The sequence below is a fragment of the Bombina bombina genome, chromosome 1 (assembly GCF_027579735.1).
Source record: "Bombina bombina isolate aBomBom1 chromosome 1, aBomBom1.pri, whole genome shotgun sequence".
Classification (NCBI taxonomy): Eukaryota; Metazoa; Chordata; class Amphibia; order Anura; family Bombinatoridae; genus Bombina; species Bombina bombina.
This window is the reverse complement of record NC_069499.1, coordinates 930992479-931007574: the sequence shown is the minus strand read 5'-3', so window position 1 is coordinate 931007574 and position 15096 is coordinate 930992479.

Genomic DNA, 15096 nt, shown 5'->3' with positions numbered 1-15096 from the left:
CCCGATTCAGAGACGTCACCCACAGACTGAAGCTCTCCATCCTCAGGTTCTGCATATTGTGACGCAGTATCAGACATGGCTCTTACAGCATCTACGCGCTCTGTATGTCGTCTAACCCCAGAGCTATCGCGCTTGCCTCTCAATTCAGGCAATCTGGATAATACCTCTGACAGGGTATTATTCATGATTGCAGCCATGTCCTGCAAAGTAATCGCTATGGGCGTCCCTGATGTACTTGGCACCATATTAGCGTGCGTCCCTTGAGTGGGAGGCGAAGGGTCCGACACGTGGGGAGAGTTAGTCGGCATAACTTCCCCCTCGACAGACCCCTCTGGTGACAATTCTTTTATAGATAAAGACTGATCTTTACTGTTTAAAGGACCAGTCAATACAGTAGATTTGCATAATCAACAAATGCATGATAAGAAGACAATGCAATAGCACTTAGTCTGAACTTCAAATGAGTAGTAGTTTTTTTAAAAATAAATTGCAAAGTTATGTCTATTTCCACTCCCCCTGTATCATGTGACAGCCATCAGCCAATCACAAATGCATATACGTATATGCTGTGAACTCTTGCACATGCTCAGTAGGAGCTGGTGACTCAAAAAGTGTAAATATTAAAAGACTGCGCACATTTTGTTAATGGAAGTAAATTGGAAAGTTGTTTAAAATTGCATGCTGTATCCAAATCATGAAGTTTAATTTTGGCTTGAGTGTCCCTTTAAGGTGAAATCAATACATTTAGTACACATTCTCCTATGGGGCTCCACCATGGCTTTTAAACATAATGAACAAGTATCCTCTGTTTCAGACATGTTTGTACAGACTAGCAATGAGACTAGCACGCTTGGAAAACACTTTAAAACAAGTTAACAAGCAATATAAAAAACGTTACTGTGCCTTTAAGAGAAACAAATTTTGACAAAATTTGAAATAACAGTGAAAAAAGGCAGTTGCACTAACAAAATTTTTACAGTGTATGTAACAAGTCAGCAGAGCATTGCACCCACTTGCAAATGGATGATTAACCCCTTAATAACAAAAACAGAATAATAAATGACAAAAACGTTTTTTAAACAGTCACAACTGCCACAGTCTACTCTGGTTGTTACCCTCCTCAAACACGACTTTGAAGCCTTTTGAGCCCTTCAGAGATGTCCTGTATCATGCAGAGGGAAGCTGAATGTCTCTGTCAGTAGTTTTAGCTGCACAGAAAGGCACTAAAAAAGGTCCCTCCCACTCATATTACAACAGTGGAAAGCCTCAGGAAACTGTTTCTAGGCAAAAATCAAGCCAGCCATGTGGAAAAAAACTAGGCCCCAATAAGTTTTGTCACCAAACATATATAAAAACAATTAACATGCCAGCAAACGTTTTATATTACACTTTTATAAGAGTATGTATCTGTTAATAAGCCTGATACCAGTCGCTATCACTGCATTTAAGGCTTAACTTACATTAATCCGGTATCAGCAGCATTTTTCTAGCAAATTCCATCCCTAGAAAAATATTAACTGCACATACCTTATTGCAGGAAAATCTGCACGCCATTCCCCCTTTGAAGTTACCTCACTCCTCAGAATATGTGAGAACGGCAGTGGATCTTAGTTACTTCTGCTAAGATCATAGAAATCACAGGCAGATTCTTCTTCTAATGCTGCCTGAGATGAAAAAGTACACTCCGGTACCATTTAAAAATAACAAACTTTTGATTGAAGTTAAAAAACTAACTATAATACACCACTCTCCTCTTACTACGTCCATCTTTGTTGAGAGTTGCAAGAGAATGACTGGTTATGGCAGTGAGGGGAGGAGCTATATAGCAGCTCTGCTGTGGGTGATCCTCTTGCAACTTCCTGTTGGGAAGGAGAATATCCCACAAGTAATGGATGATCCGTGGACTGGATACACTTAACAAGAGAAAAAACCTGATTCAGGTTTCACACACACAGCTCTCAAGTGTTTTAATTTGCACTTTGTTACTCCAGCATTAAATGCAAGTTACAGATCAACGCAGTGTCTGAGTGATTTCGACCTCAATGCCTTTCTTGCACCTATGTCCCACCCTTTGCCTTATTCAAACACAACATGGCAAGTGTCATTGTCAGCTCTTAAATTTATTTATTTTTGCCAGGCAGCTGCTACTTGTGTCCATAGGATGGTGTGAAGTGTCACTGTTCCCATGTTACATAGATAGATCTATCTAATTTTTATTTTGTAATAAACAATCAGTTTATCCACAGAATAAATATTTATCAGGCTGTTTTTATACAACAGTCACTTTTAAATTATCAGTTGAGCGTTTCCTTCTAAATTTGGTAGGTCATTTAAATACGTGCTTAGTTAAAGGACCACTCAATGCAGTAGAAATGCATAATAAAAAGACAATGCATTAACACCTACATTGAATTTCAAATAAGCAGTGTGTTTTGTTTTTTATGAGAAATTTAATTTTTCTTCCATTTTCCGGCCCCCTGTATCATGTGACAGACACCAATCGCCTATCTATTATAAATATACCCTGTGAGCTTTTGCACATGCTCCATAGGCTCTTGTTCCCCAGTAAGTGTGTATATACAAAGACTGAGCAAAAATTGATAATGGAAGGAAGTTAGAAAGTGTCTTGAAAACTGCATGCTCTCTCAATCATAAGTTATCCTTTTAATAGGTAATCCTATTAAAACAAGGGCACTTTAATTCATCAAAATTGACCTTTCACTCGTTTCTTCTAAAAATTACCTTTTAATCCTGAGAGCCGTTCCAGTGATTCCCACCCGTCCGTCGAAAGCCTCTTCTTACGTCAGAAATTATGAATCCGACTTCCTCCAATCATGACTTTCCCCCTGGGGGATCATGGCCTGAGGCAACACAGTGATTGGAGGAAGCCGGATTCGTCATTTTGGACCAGAGAAGAGGGCTTGCGGAGGAAGCGCTGCAGCATCTCTCAGGATTAAAAGGTAAGGGGTGTGTTTGTTTTTTTGTTTTAACTAGTGAAATATCAATTTTGATGAATTAAAGTGCCCTTGTTTTTATTAGGATTATTAAAAACCAGGCATTTATTCATCAAAATTGACCTTCATTTTAAGTGTTGAAGTAGTAAATGTTCTGCATTTGTTTATGCAATGCAGTGTGTTTAAAAAAAAAAAACTAAAAATCACCAAATCATACTTACTATTCAGAAGTCGGTGTCTTCCTCCACAATTTTATGTAAAAATCACAACTACCATCATCAGCTAGAGATAAATCTACCATTAAAGTCTGGAATAGACTAGCTACACACCTGTGGGTATGTACATAATTAACTAATATGGTTGTACGACAGTTCCTACCTGGAACAATGAGAATACAAGAGACCCCTATCATTCCAGAGCTTTGTTTCTCAGTATTAAACTCCATTATAGTTTTGCCTACACAAGAAGGTGCTGCTGTGGAATTACGATTGATTCAGTTTCTTTAAATGATCTAAGACCCATTATCTCTGAGAGACAATTTTCCAGTCTTGCTTCTGTATCCTTGGCATTTACTTGCATGCTTTTAGGCAGTTTTACCTTGATTAAACGCAGATTTCAGCTTCTATGATAAATAATGGAAGGTGTTACAGGTAATAGTTTTCTTTACTTTCTCTGGGCCATTAATTTACTGTGTCGTCGCATATCCAGTGGTTTATATTTCTTTTACAAGATATGACAAGTCCACGGATTTCATCCTTACTTATGGGATATCGCCTCCTGGTCAGCAGGAGGAGGCAAAGAGCTCCACAGCAGAGCTGTATATATAGCTCCTCCCTTCCCTCCCACTCCAGTCATTCTCTTTGCCTGTGTTAGTGATAGGAAGAGGTAAAGTGAGGTGTTAGTTTAGATTCTTCAATCAAGAATTTTTTATTTTAAATGGTGCCAAAGTGTACTATTTTTTACCGGGCAACTTCTGGAAGACCAATTATGTCACTGCACTTCCCATATTGGTGCTGCCTGGAGACGGACTTAGTGAATTTGCCTTAGACCTTTTCTTATCCACAGGACCTCTGGAGGAAATAGTGGACCTCGGGACACTGAGTGATTTCATGCTGTTACTCGGCATGGAGGTAGGTGCAGTTTTATATCTGGGGCTTGAAGCAGATACTCAGAACTGACTGTGCTCTGTTATGGTGTTTTTGAGGGTTTCAGAGGCTCTTCCCTTTGAGCTGGCCACGGCACCCAGAATCTTCACAAAGGTTCTAGGGTCTCTGCTGGCGGTTCTCAGGCCGCGGGGCATTGCAGTAGCGCCTTATCTGGACGATATTCTGATCCAGGCGTCTTATCATACCAACATTGTTCTATCCTTTCTAAGGACTCATGGGTGGAAGGTGAATCTAGAAAAGAGTTCACTAATTCCACAGACAAGGGTTCCTTTCCTGGGAACTCAAATAGACTGTTGCCATGAAAAAATGTTTGACGGAAGTCAAAGTTAAAGATTCTGAATACATGCCGATCCCTTCAGTCCAATCCTCGGCCATCAGTGGCTCAGTGCATGGAGGTAATTGGATTGATGGTGGCGGCAATGGACATTATTCCGTTTGCTTGTTTTTCATCTCAGGCCTCTGCAACTGAGCATGCTCAGGCAGTGGAATGGAGATTATGCAAATTTGTCTCCTCGGATATATCTGGATCAGGAGACAAGAGACTCTTCTTTGGTGGTTGTCGCCGGATCATCCGGGGGAATGGGAACTCCATCCGGAGCTGGATCTTATGGCATCTCGTCAGAATGCCAAGCTCCCAATATACGGATCCAGGTCCAGGGATCCTCAGGCCGAACTGATAGATGCCTTGGCCGTTCAACCTAGCTTATGTGTTTCTGCCATTTGCTCTCCTTCCCTGGGTGATTGCTCGGATAAAACAGGAGAAGGCGTCAGTGATTCTCATCGCTCCTGCGTGGCCTCGCAGGACTTGGTATGCCGATCTGGTGGACATGTCATCTCTGCCACCGTGGAAGCTTCCATTGAGGCAGGACCTTCTCATTCAGGGACTCTTCTGTCATCCGAATCTAGTTTCTCTGCAGCTGACTGCTTGGAGAAGGGGTTTTGGACGTTTTGGAGAAGGGGTTATCTGCAAGTTCCTTAAAGGGACAGATTTCTGCTTTGTCTATTTTGTTACACAAACGTCTAGCAGATGTCCCAGATGTTCAGTCTTTTTGCCAGGCTTTGACCAGGATCAGGCCTGTGTTTAGATCGATTGCTCCTCCTTGGAGTTTGAATTTAGTTCTTAATGTTCTTCAAGGAGTTCCGTTTGAACCTATGCATTCCATAGATATTAAGTTGTTATCTTGGAAAGTTTTATTTTTGGTTGCCATCTCTTCTGCTCGCAGAGTTTCTGAGCTTTCTGCTTTGCAATGTGATTCTCCTTATCTTATTTTCCATTCTGATAAGGTGGTCTTGTGTACCAAACCTGGGTTTCTTCCTAAGGTTGTTTCTAATAAGAATATTAATCAGGAAATTGTTGTTCCTTCCTTGTGTCCTAACCCTTCTTCTAAGAAGGAGCGTCAGTTGCATAACTTGGACATTGTTCGTGCCCGGAAGTTTTACTTGCAGACGACTAAGGATTTTCGGCAATAATCTTCGTTATTCGTTGTTTTTTCTGGAAAACGTAGGGGTCAGAAAGCTATGGCTACCTCTTTCTTTTTGGCTGAAGAGTATCATCCGTTTAGCATATGAAACTACTGGACATAATCCTCCTGAAAGGATTACAGCTCATTCCACTAGGGCTGTGGCTTCCTCATGGGCATTTAAAAACGATGCTTCTGTTTGAACAGATCTGCAAGGCTGCAACTTGGTCGTCTCTCCACACTTTTAACAAATTTTACAAATTTGATACTTTTGCTTCGTCTGAGGCGGTTTTTGGGAGAAAGGTTCTTCAAGCAGTGGTGCCTTCCATTTTGGTTCCTGTCTTGTCCCTCCCTTTCATCCGTGTCCTATAGCTTTGGTATTGTATCCCATAAGTAAGGATGAAATCCGTGGACTCGTTATATCTTGTAAAAGAAAAGGAAATTTATGCTTACCTGATAAATTTATTTCTTTTACGATATGACTAGTCCACGGCCCACCCTGTCGTGTTTTTCTAGAAGACAGGTGTTTTCTTTTGTTAAACTTCAGTCATCTCTGCTCCTTGGCTTTTCCTAACTTCGGTCGAATGACTGGAGGGAAGGGAGGAGCTATATATACAGCTCTGCTGTGGAGCTCTTTGCCTCCTCCTGCTGACCAGGAGGCGATATCCCATAAGTAAGGATGAAATCCGTGGATTCGTCATATCGTAAAATAAATAAATTTATCAGGTAAGCATAAATTTCCTTTCTTCAGCACTTTGACGTGACAAGTGTCACATTGGCTGTCTTGACAATGAGTTTTGGCACAATGCACACCATGCCAACTGATATGTAGTCTAAACAGGCTTTTGGCTCTGCTGTTTCAGGGAAAAATATTTTGTGCTAGATGTTTTCATTTCTACAAGAGGCAAAGGTGAATTTTTCTCTCAGACTAAAAGGAACAAGGAACAAGTGCTAGAATAGAGCTATGATGGTTTGCATCCCTCACAATTATTAAAGGGACTCATACCTGCTAATGCTTCTGTGTATCTTCCTGTAATAAGTCTAAGCAATGCAAGAAGGTGGTTTCCTCCAACTCTGCATGAAGGTCTGACCCTCAAGCAGAAATTTTGTTTCCTGTAAGGAGCAGACAGTTCTGTTTTTGGGAGGTCTGCCTGAGCTCAAATTCAGATCCATTGGTTCTGAGGGTTGTGTTACAGAATGATTTTTCGCTCCAGGGTTCATCAAGACAGATTTTTAATTTCTTGACTCTCAAGACCCAGCTTGTGCCAAGGCTCTGCTCATATAGCAGACTTAGAAAGGAATGGAACAATTATTCTACACCCAGAGAGCAATAGAGATAACAACCAATAACAAAGGGACTTTTCTTTCATGTAATTAGCAAGAGTCCATGAGCTAGTGACGTATGGGATATACATTCCTACCAGGAGGGGCAAAGTTTCCCAAACCTCAAAATGCCTATAAATACACCCCTCACCACACCCACAATTCAGTTTTACAAACTTTGCCTCCCATGGAGGTGGTGAAGTAAGTTTGTGCAAGATTCTACGTTGATATGCGCTTCGCAGCAGGCTGGAGCCCGGTTTTCCTCTTAGAGTGCAGTAAATGTCAGAGGGATGTGAAGAGAGTATTGCCTATTTGAATACAATGGTCTTCCTCTAGGGGATCTATTTCATAGGTTCTCTGTTATCGGTCGTAGAGATTTCTTCTCCTACCTCCCTTTTCAGATCGACGATATACTCTTATATACCATTACCTCTACTGATTCTCGTTTCAGTACTGGTTTGGCTATCTACTATATGTAGATGAGTGTCCTGGGGTAAGTAAGTCTTATTTTTTGTGACACTCTAAGCTATGGTTGGGCACTTTATATGTAAAGTTCTAAATATATGTCTTTAAACTTATATTTGCCATGATTCAGGATAATCAGTATTCCTTCATTCAGACTGTCAGTTTCATTATTTGGGATAATGCATATGAATAAATATTTTTTTCTTACCTTGAAAATTTTCAATTTTACTATTTTTTCCTGCAGGCTGTTAGTCTTGCGAGGGCAGAAAATGCTTCATTTTATTGCGTCATTTTTGGCGCAAACTTTTTTGGCGCAAACTTTTTTGGCGCAAAATTGTCGTTTCCGGCGTTGTAGTTGACGCCGGAAGTTGTTTGTAGTTACGTCATTTTTTTGACACTTGTGTATTCAGACTTTTTTTGCGCCAAAAAATGTGGGCGTCGGTTTCGACGTCAGAGGATGTGGCGTCATACTTGGCGCCAAAAAATATGGGCGTTGTACTTGGCGCCAATAATGTGGGCATTATTCTTGGTGCCAAAAAATGTGGGCGTCATTCTTGTCTCCACCTTTTTTTCACAAATTTTTCAGTCTCATTTTTCATTGCTTCTGGTTGCTAGAGGCTTGTTCATTTGGCATTTTTTCCCATTCGTGAAACTGTCATTTAAGGAATTTGATAATTTTGCTTTATATGTTGTTTTTTCTATTACATATTACAAGATGTCTCAACCTGACCCTGGATCAGAATCTACTTCTGGAAAGACGCTGCCTGATGCTGGTTCTACCAAAGTTAAGTGCATCTGTTGTAAACTTTTGGTATCTGTTCCTCCGGCTGTAGTTTGTGATAACTGTCATGATAAACTTTCTAATGCAGATTGTGTTTCCATTAGTAATAATCAATTACCTGTTGTTGTTCCTTCAACATCTAATGTTCAGGATGTCCCTGTTAATGTAAAAGAATTTGGCCTAGATTTGGAGTTTTGTCGGTAACGACCCGAAAAACTAACGCCGGCTTTTTTCTGGCCGCACCATAAAAATAACTCTGGTATTGAGAGTCCACATAAAGGCTGCGTTAGGCTCCAAAAAAGGAGCGTAGAGCATTTTTAAAGCAGCTTCAACTCTCGATACCAGAGTTGCTTACGGACGCGGCCAGCCTCAAAAACGTGCTCGTGCACGATTCCCCCATAGGAAACAATGGGGCTGTTTGAGCTGAAAAAAAAACAAACACCTGCAAAAAAGCCGCGTTCAGCTCCTAACGCAGCCCCATTGTTTGCTATGTGGTAACCCTTCCTACGTCTGCACTTAACACTCTAACATGTACCCCGAGTCTAAACACCCCTAACCTTACACTTATTAACCCCTAATCTGCCGCCCCCGCTATCGCTGACCCCTGCATATTATTATTAACCCCTAATCTGCCGCTCCGTAAACCGCCGCTACTTACATTATCCCTATGTACCCCTAATCTGCTGCCCTAACATCGCCGACCCCTATATTATATTTATTAACCCCTAATCTGCCCCCCTCAACGTCGCCTCCACCTGCCTACACTTATTAACCCCTAATCTGCCGACTGGACCTGAGCGCTACTATAATAAAGTTATTAACCCCTAATCCGCCTCACTAACCCTATAATAAATAGTATTAACCCCTAATCTGCCCTCCCTAACATCGCCGACACCTAACTTCAATTATTAACCCCTAATCTGCCGACCGAATCTCGCCGCTATTCTAATAAATGTATTAACCCCTAAAGCTAAGTCTAACCCTAATACTTACACCCCCCTAAGTTAAATATAATTTAAATCTAACGAAATTAATTAACTCTTATTAAATAAATTATTCCTATTTAAAGCTAAATACTTACCTGTAAAATAAATCCTAATATAGCTACAATATAAATTATAATTATATTATAGCTATTTTAGGATTTATATTTATTTTACAGGTAACTTTGTATTTATTTTAACCATGTACAATAGCTATTAAATAGTTAAGAACTATTTAATAGCTAAAATAGTTAAAATAATTACAAATTTACCTGTAAAAGATATCCTAACCTAAGTTACAATTAAACCTAACACTAGACTATCAATAAATTAATTAAATAAACTACCTACAATTATCTACAATTAACCTAACACTACACTATCAATAAATTATATAAATACAATTGCTACAAATAAATACAATTAAATAAACTAGCTAAAGTACAAAAAATAAAAAAGAACTAAGTTACAAAAAATAAAAAAATATTTACAAACATAAGAAAATATTACAACAATTTTAAACTAATTACACCTACTCTAAGCCCCCTAATAAAATAACAAAGCCCCCCCCCAAAAAAAAATGCCCTACCCTATTCTAAATTACAAAAGTTCAAAGCTCTTTTACCTTATCAGCCCTGAACAGGGCCCTTTGCGGGGCATGCCCCAAGAAATACAGCTCTTTTGCCTGTAAAAAAAAACATACAATACCCAAGCCCCCCAACATTACAACCCACCACCCACATACCCCTAATCTAACCCAAACCCCCCTTAAATAAACCTAACACTAAGCCCCTGAAGATCATCCTACCTTGTCTTCACCTCACCGGGTATCACACCGATCCGTCCAGAAGAGCTCCTCCGATGTCCTGATCCAAGCCCAAGCGGGGGGCTGAAGAGGTCCATGATCCGGCTGAAGTCTTCATCCAAGCGGGGCAGAAGAGGTCTTCCATCCGATTGAAGTCTTCATCCAAGCGGCATCCATCCGGAGCGAAGCGGCAGCATCCTGAAGACCTCCACCGCGGAACATCCATCCTGGCCGACGACTGAACGACGAATGACGGTTCCTTTAAATGACGTCATCCAAGATGGCGTCCCTCGAATTCCGATTGGCTGATAGGATTCTATCAGCCAATCGGAATTAAGGTAGGAATATTCTGATTGGCTGATGGAATCAGCCAATCCGAATCAAGTTCAATCCGATTGGCTGATCCGATCAGCCAATCAGATTGAGCTTGCATTCTATTGGCTGTTTGAGCTGAAAAAAAAACAAACACCTGCAAAAAAGCCGCGTTCAGCTCCTAACGCAGCCCCATTGTTTGCTATGCGGTAACCCTTCCTACGTCTGCACTTAACACTCTAACATGTACCCCGAGTCTAAACACCCCTAACCTTACACTTATTAACCCCTAATCTGCCGCCCCCGCTATCGCTGACCCCTGCATATTATTATTAACCCCTAATCTGCCGCTCCGTAAACCGCCGCTACTTACATTATCCCTATGTACCCCTAATCTGCTGCCCTAGGGGTACATAAGTATAACGTAGGTGGCGGTCGGCAGATTAGGGGTTAAAATAATTTTTTCGAGTGTCGGCGATGTGGGGGGACCTCGGTTTAGGGGTACATAGGTAGTTTATGGGTGTTAGTGTACTTTAGAGCACAGTAGTTAAGAGCTTTATAAACCGGCGTTAGCCCAGAAAGCTCTTAACTACTGACTTTTTTCCTGCGGCTGGAGTTTTGTCGTTAGATGTCTAACGCTCACTTCAGAAACGACTCTAAATACCGGAGTTATAAAAATCCCATTGAAAAGATAGGATACGCAATTCACGTAAGGGGATCTGCGGTATGGAAAAGTCGCGGCTGGAAAGGGAGCGTTAGACCCTATTTTGAGTGACTCCAAATACCGGCGGTAGCCTAAAACCAGCGTTAGAAGCCTCTAACGCTGGTTTTCACGGCTACCGCCAAACTCCAAATCTAGGCCATAGTTTCTAAATCTATTAGGAAGGCTCTGTCTGTTATTCCTCCTTCCAGTAAACGTGTAAGGTCTTTTAAAACTTCTCATATTTCAGATGAATTTTTAAGTGACCGCCATCATTCTGACTTATCTGTTTCTGATGAGGATCTATCTGGTTCAGAAGATTCTGCCTCAGATATTGACACTGATAAATCTTCATATTTATTTAAGATGGAGTTTATTCGTTCTTTACTTAAAGAAGTGTTAATTGCATTAGATATATATGGAGTCTAGTCCTCTTGATACTAAATCTACTAAGCGTTTAAATTCGGTTTTCAAACCTCATGTAGTTATTCCAGAAGTTTTTCCAGTTCCTGATGCTATTTCAGAATTAATTTCTAGGGAATGGAATAGTCTGGGTACTTCATTTACTCCTTCTCAAAGGTTTAAGAAATTGTACCCTGTGCCATCTGATAGATTAGAGTTTTGGGACAAAATCCCTAAAGTTGATGGGGCTATCTCTACTCTTGCTAAACGTACTACTATTCCTACGGCGGATAGTACTTCCTTTAAGGATCCTTTAGATAGGAAGCTTGAATCCTTTCTAAGGAGAGCTTATTTATGTTCAGGTAATCTTCTTAGACCTGCTATTTCTTTGGGTGATGTTGCTGCAGCTTCCACTTTCTGGTTGGAGGCTTTAGCGCAACAAGTGTCAGACCATAATGCTTATAGCATTGTTAAACTTCTTCAACATACTAATAACTTTATTTGTGATGCCATTTTTGATATCATTAGAATTGATGTCAGGTATATGTCTTTAGCTATTTTAGCTAGAAGAGCTTTATGGCTTAAATCTTGGAATGCAGATATGAATTCTAAGTCAACTTTGCTTTCTCTTTCTTTCCAAGGTAATAAATCATTTGGTTCACAGTTGGATTCTATTATTTCAACTGTTACTGGGGGGAAAGGAACCTTTTTGCCTCAGGACAAAAAATCTAAAGGCAAATTCAGGGCTGCTAATCGTTTTCGTTCCTTTCGTCAGAATAAGGAACAGAAGCCTGACCCTTCCCCTAGTCTGGAATAAATCCAAGCCTTTTAGAAAGTCAAAACCAGTTCCCAAATCCGCATGAAGGTGCGGCCCTCATTCCAGCTCAGCTGGTAGGGGGCAGGTTACGATTTTTCAAAGATATTTGGATCAATTCGATTCACAGTCTTTGGATTCAGAACATTGTTTCACAAGGGTACAGAATAGGTTTCAAGGTAAGACCACCTGTGACAAGATTTTTTCTCTCTCGCATTCCAGTAAACCCAGTGAAGGCTCAGGCATTTCTGAAATGTGTTTCAGATCTAGAGTTGGCTGGGGTAATTGTGCCAGTTCCAGTTCTGGAACGGGGTCTGGGGTTTTACTCAAATCTATTCATTGTACCAAAGAAGGAGAATTCCTTCAGACCAGTTCTGGATCTAAAAATATTGAATCGTTATGTAAGGATACCAACATTCAAAATGGTGACTATAAGGACTATTCTGCCTTTTGTTCAGCAAGGGCATTATATGTCCACAATAGATTTACAGGATGCATATCTTCATATTCCAATTCATCCAGATCACTATCAGTTTCTGAGATTCTCTTTTCTAGACAAGCATTACCAGTGTGTTGCCCTTCCGTTTGGCCTAGCAACAGCTCCAAGGATCTTTTCAAAGGTTCTCGGTGCCCTTCTCTCTGTAATCAGAGAACAGGCTATTGCGGTATTTCCTTATTTGGACGATATCTTGGTACTTGCTCAGTCTTTACATTCTGCAGAATCTCATACGAATCAACTTGTGTCGTTTCTTCAAAGACATGGTTGGAGGATCAATTTACTAAAGAGTTCTTTGATTCCTCAGACAAAGGTAACCTTTTTGGGCTTTCAAATAGATTCAGTGTCCATGACTTTGTCTCTAACAGAAAAGAGACGTCTGAAGTTGGTTTCAGCTTGTCGAAACCTTCAGTCTCAATCGTTCCCTTCGGTAGCTTTGTGCATGGAAATTCTAGGTCTCATGACTGCTGCATCGGACGCGATCCCCTTTGCTCGTTTTCACATGAGACCTCTTCAGCTTTGTATGCTGAACCAGTGGTGCAGGGATTATACAAAGATATCACAAATAATATCCTTAAATCCCAATGTTCGATCTTCTCTGACTTGGTGGTTGATTCACCATCGTCTAATTCAAGGGGCTTCTTTTGTTCGTCCAACCTGGACTGTAATCTCAACAGATGCAAGTCTTTCAGGTTGGGGAGCTGTATGGGAATCTCTGACAGCGCAGGGGGTTTGGGAATCTCAGGAGGTGAGATTACCAATCAACATTTTGGAACTCCGTGCGATTTTCAGAGCTCTTCAGTTCTGGCCTCTTCTGAAGAGAGAATCGTTTATTTGTTTTCAGACAGACAATGTCACAACCGTGGCGTATGTCAATCATCAAGGTGGGACTCACAGTCCTCAAGCTATGGAAGAAGTATCTCGGATACTTGCATGGGCGGAATCCAGCTCCTGTCTAATCTCTGCGGTTCACATCCCAGGTGTAGACAATTGGGAAGCGGATTATCTCAGTCGCCAGACGTTACATCCGGGCGAATGGTCTCTTCACCCAGAGGTATTTCTTCAGATTGTTCAAATCTGGGGACTTCCAGGAATAGATCTGATGGCCTCTCATCTAAACAAGAAACTTCCCAGGTATCTGTCCAGATCCAGGGATCCTCAGGCGGAAGCAGTGGACGCGTTGTCGCTTCCTTGGAATTATCATCCTGCCTATATCTTTCCGCTTCTAGTTCTTCTTCCAAAGGTGATTTCCAAAATTCTAATGGAACGTTCGTTTGTACTGCTGGTGTCTCTAGCATGGCCTCACAGGTTTTGGTATGCGGATCTCATTCGGATGGCCAGTTGCCAACCTTGGACACTTCCGTTAAGACCAGACCTTCTATCTCAAGGCCCATTTTTCCATCAGGATCTCAAATCATTAAATTTGAAGGTATGGAAATTGAACGCTTGATTCTTAGTCATAGAGGTTTCTCTGACTCAGTAATTAATACTATCTTACAGGCTCATAAATCTGTGTCTAGGAAGATTTATTATCGAGTCCGGAAGACTTATATTTCTTGGTGTTCTCATAAATTCTCCTGGCATTCTTTTAGAATTCCTAGAATTTTATAGTTTCTTCAGGATGGTTTGGATAAAGGTTTGTCTGCAAGTTCCTTGAAAGGACAAATCTCTGCTCTTTCTGTTCTTTTTCACAGAAAGATTGCTAATCTTTCTGATATTCATTGTTTTGTACAGGCTTTGGTTCGTATCAAACCTGTCATTAAGTCAATCTCTCCTCCTTGGAGTCTTAATTTGGTTCTGAGGGCTTTACAAGCTCCTCCGTTTGAACCTATGCATTCTCTGGATATTAAATTACTTTCTTGGAAAGTTTTGTTCCTTTTGGCCATCTCTTCTGCTAGAAGAGTTTCTGAGTTATCTGCTCTTTCTTGCGAATCTCCTTTTCTGATTTTTCATCAGGATAAGGCGGTGTTGCAGACTTCATTTCAATTTTTACCTAAGGTTGTGAATTCTAACAACATTAGTAGAGAAATTGTTGTCCCTTCATTGTGTCCTAATCCTAAGAATTCTCTGGAGAGATCCTTACATTATTTGGATGTAGTAAGAGCTTTGAAATATTATGTTGAAGCTACTAAAGATTTTAGAAAGACTTCTAGTCTATTTGTTATCTTTTCTGGTTCCAGGAAAGGTCAGAAAGCTTCTGCCATTTCTTTGGCGTCTTGGTTAAAGTCTTTGATTCATCATGCTTATGTGGAGTCGGGTAAGTCCCCGCCTCAAAGGATTACGGCTCATTCTACTAGGTCAGTTTCTACTTCCTGGGCTTTTAGGAATGAAGCTTCTGTTGATCAGATTTGCAAAGCAGCAACTTGGTCTTCTTTGCATACTTTTACTAAATTCTACCATTTTAATGTTTTCTCTTCTTCTGAAACAGTTTTTGG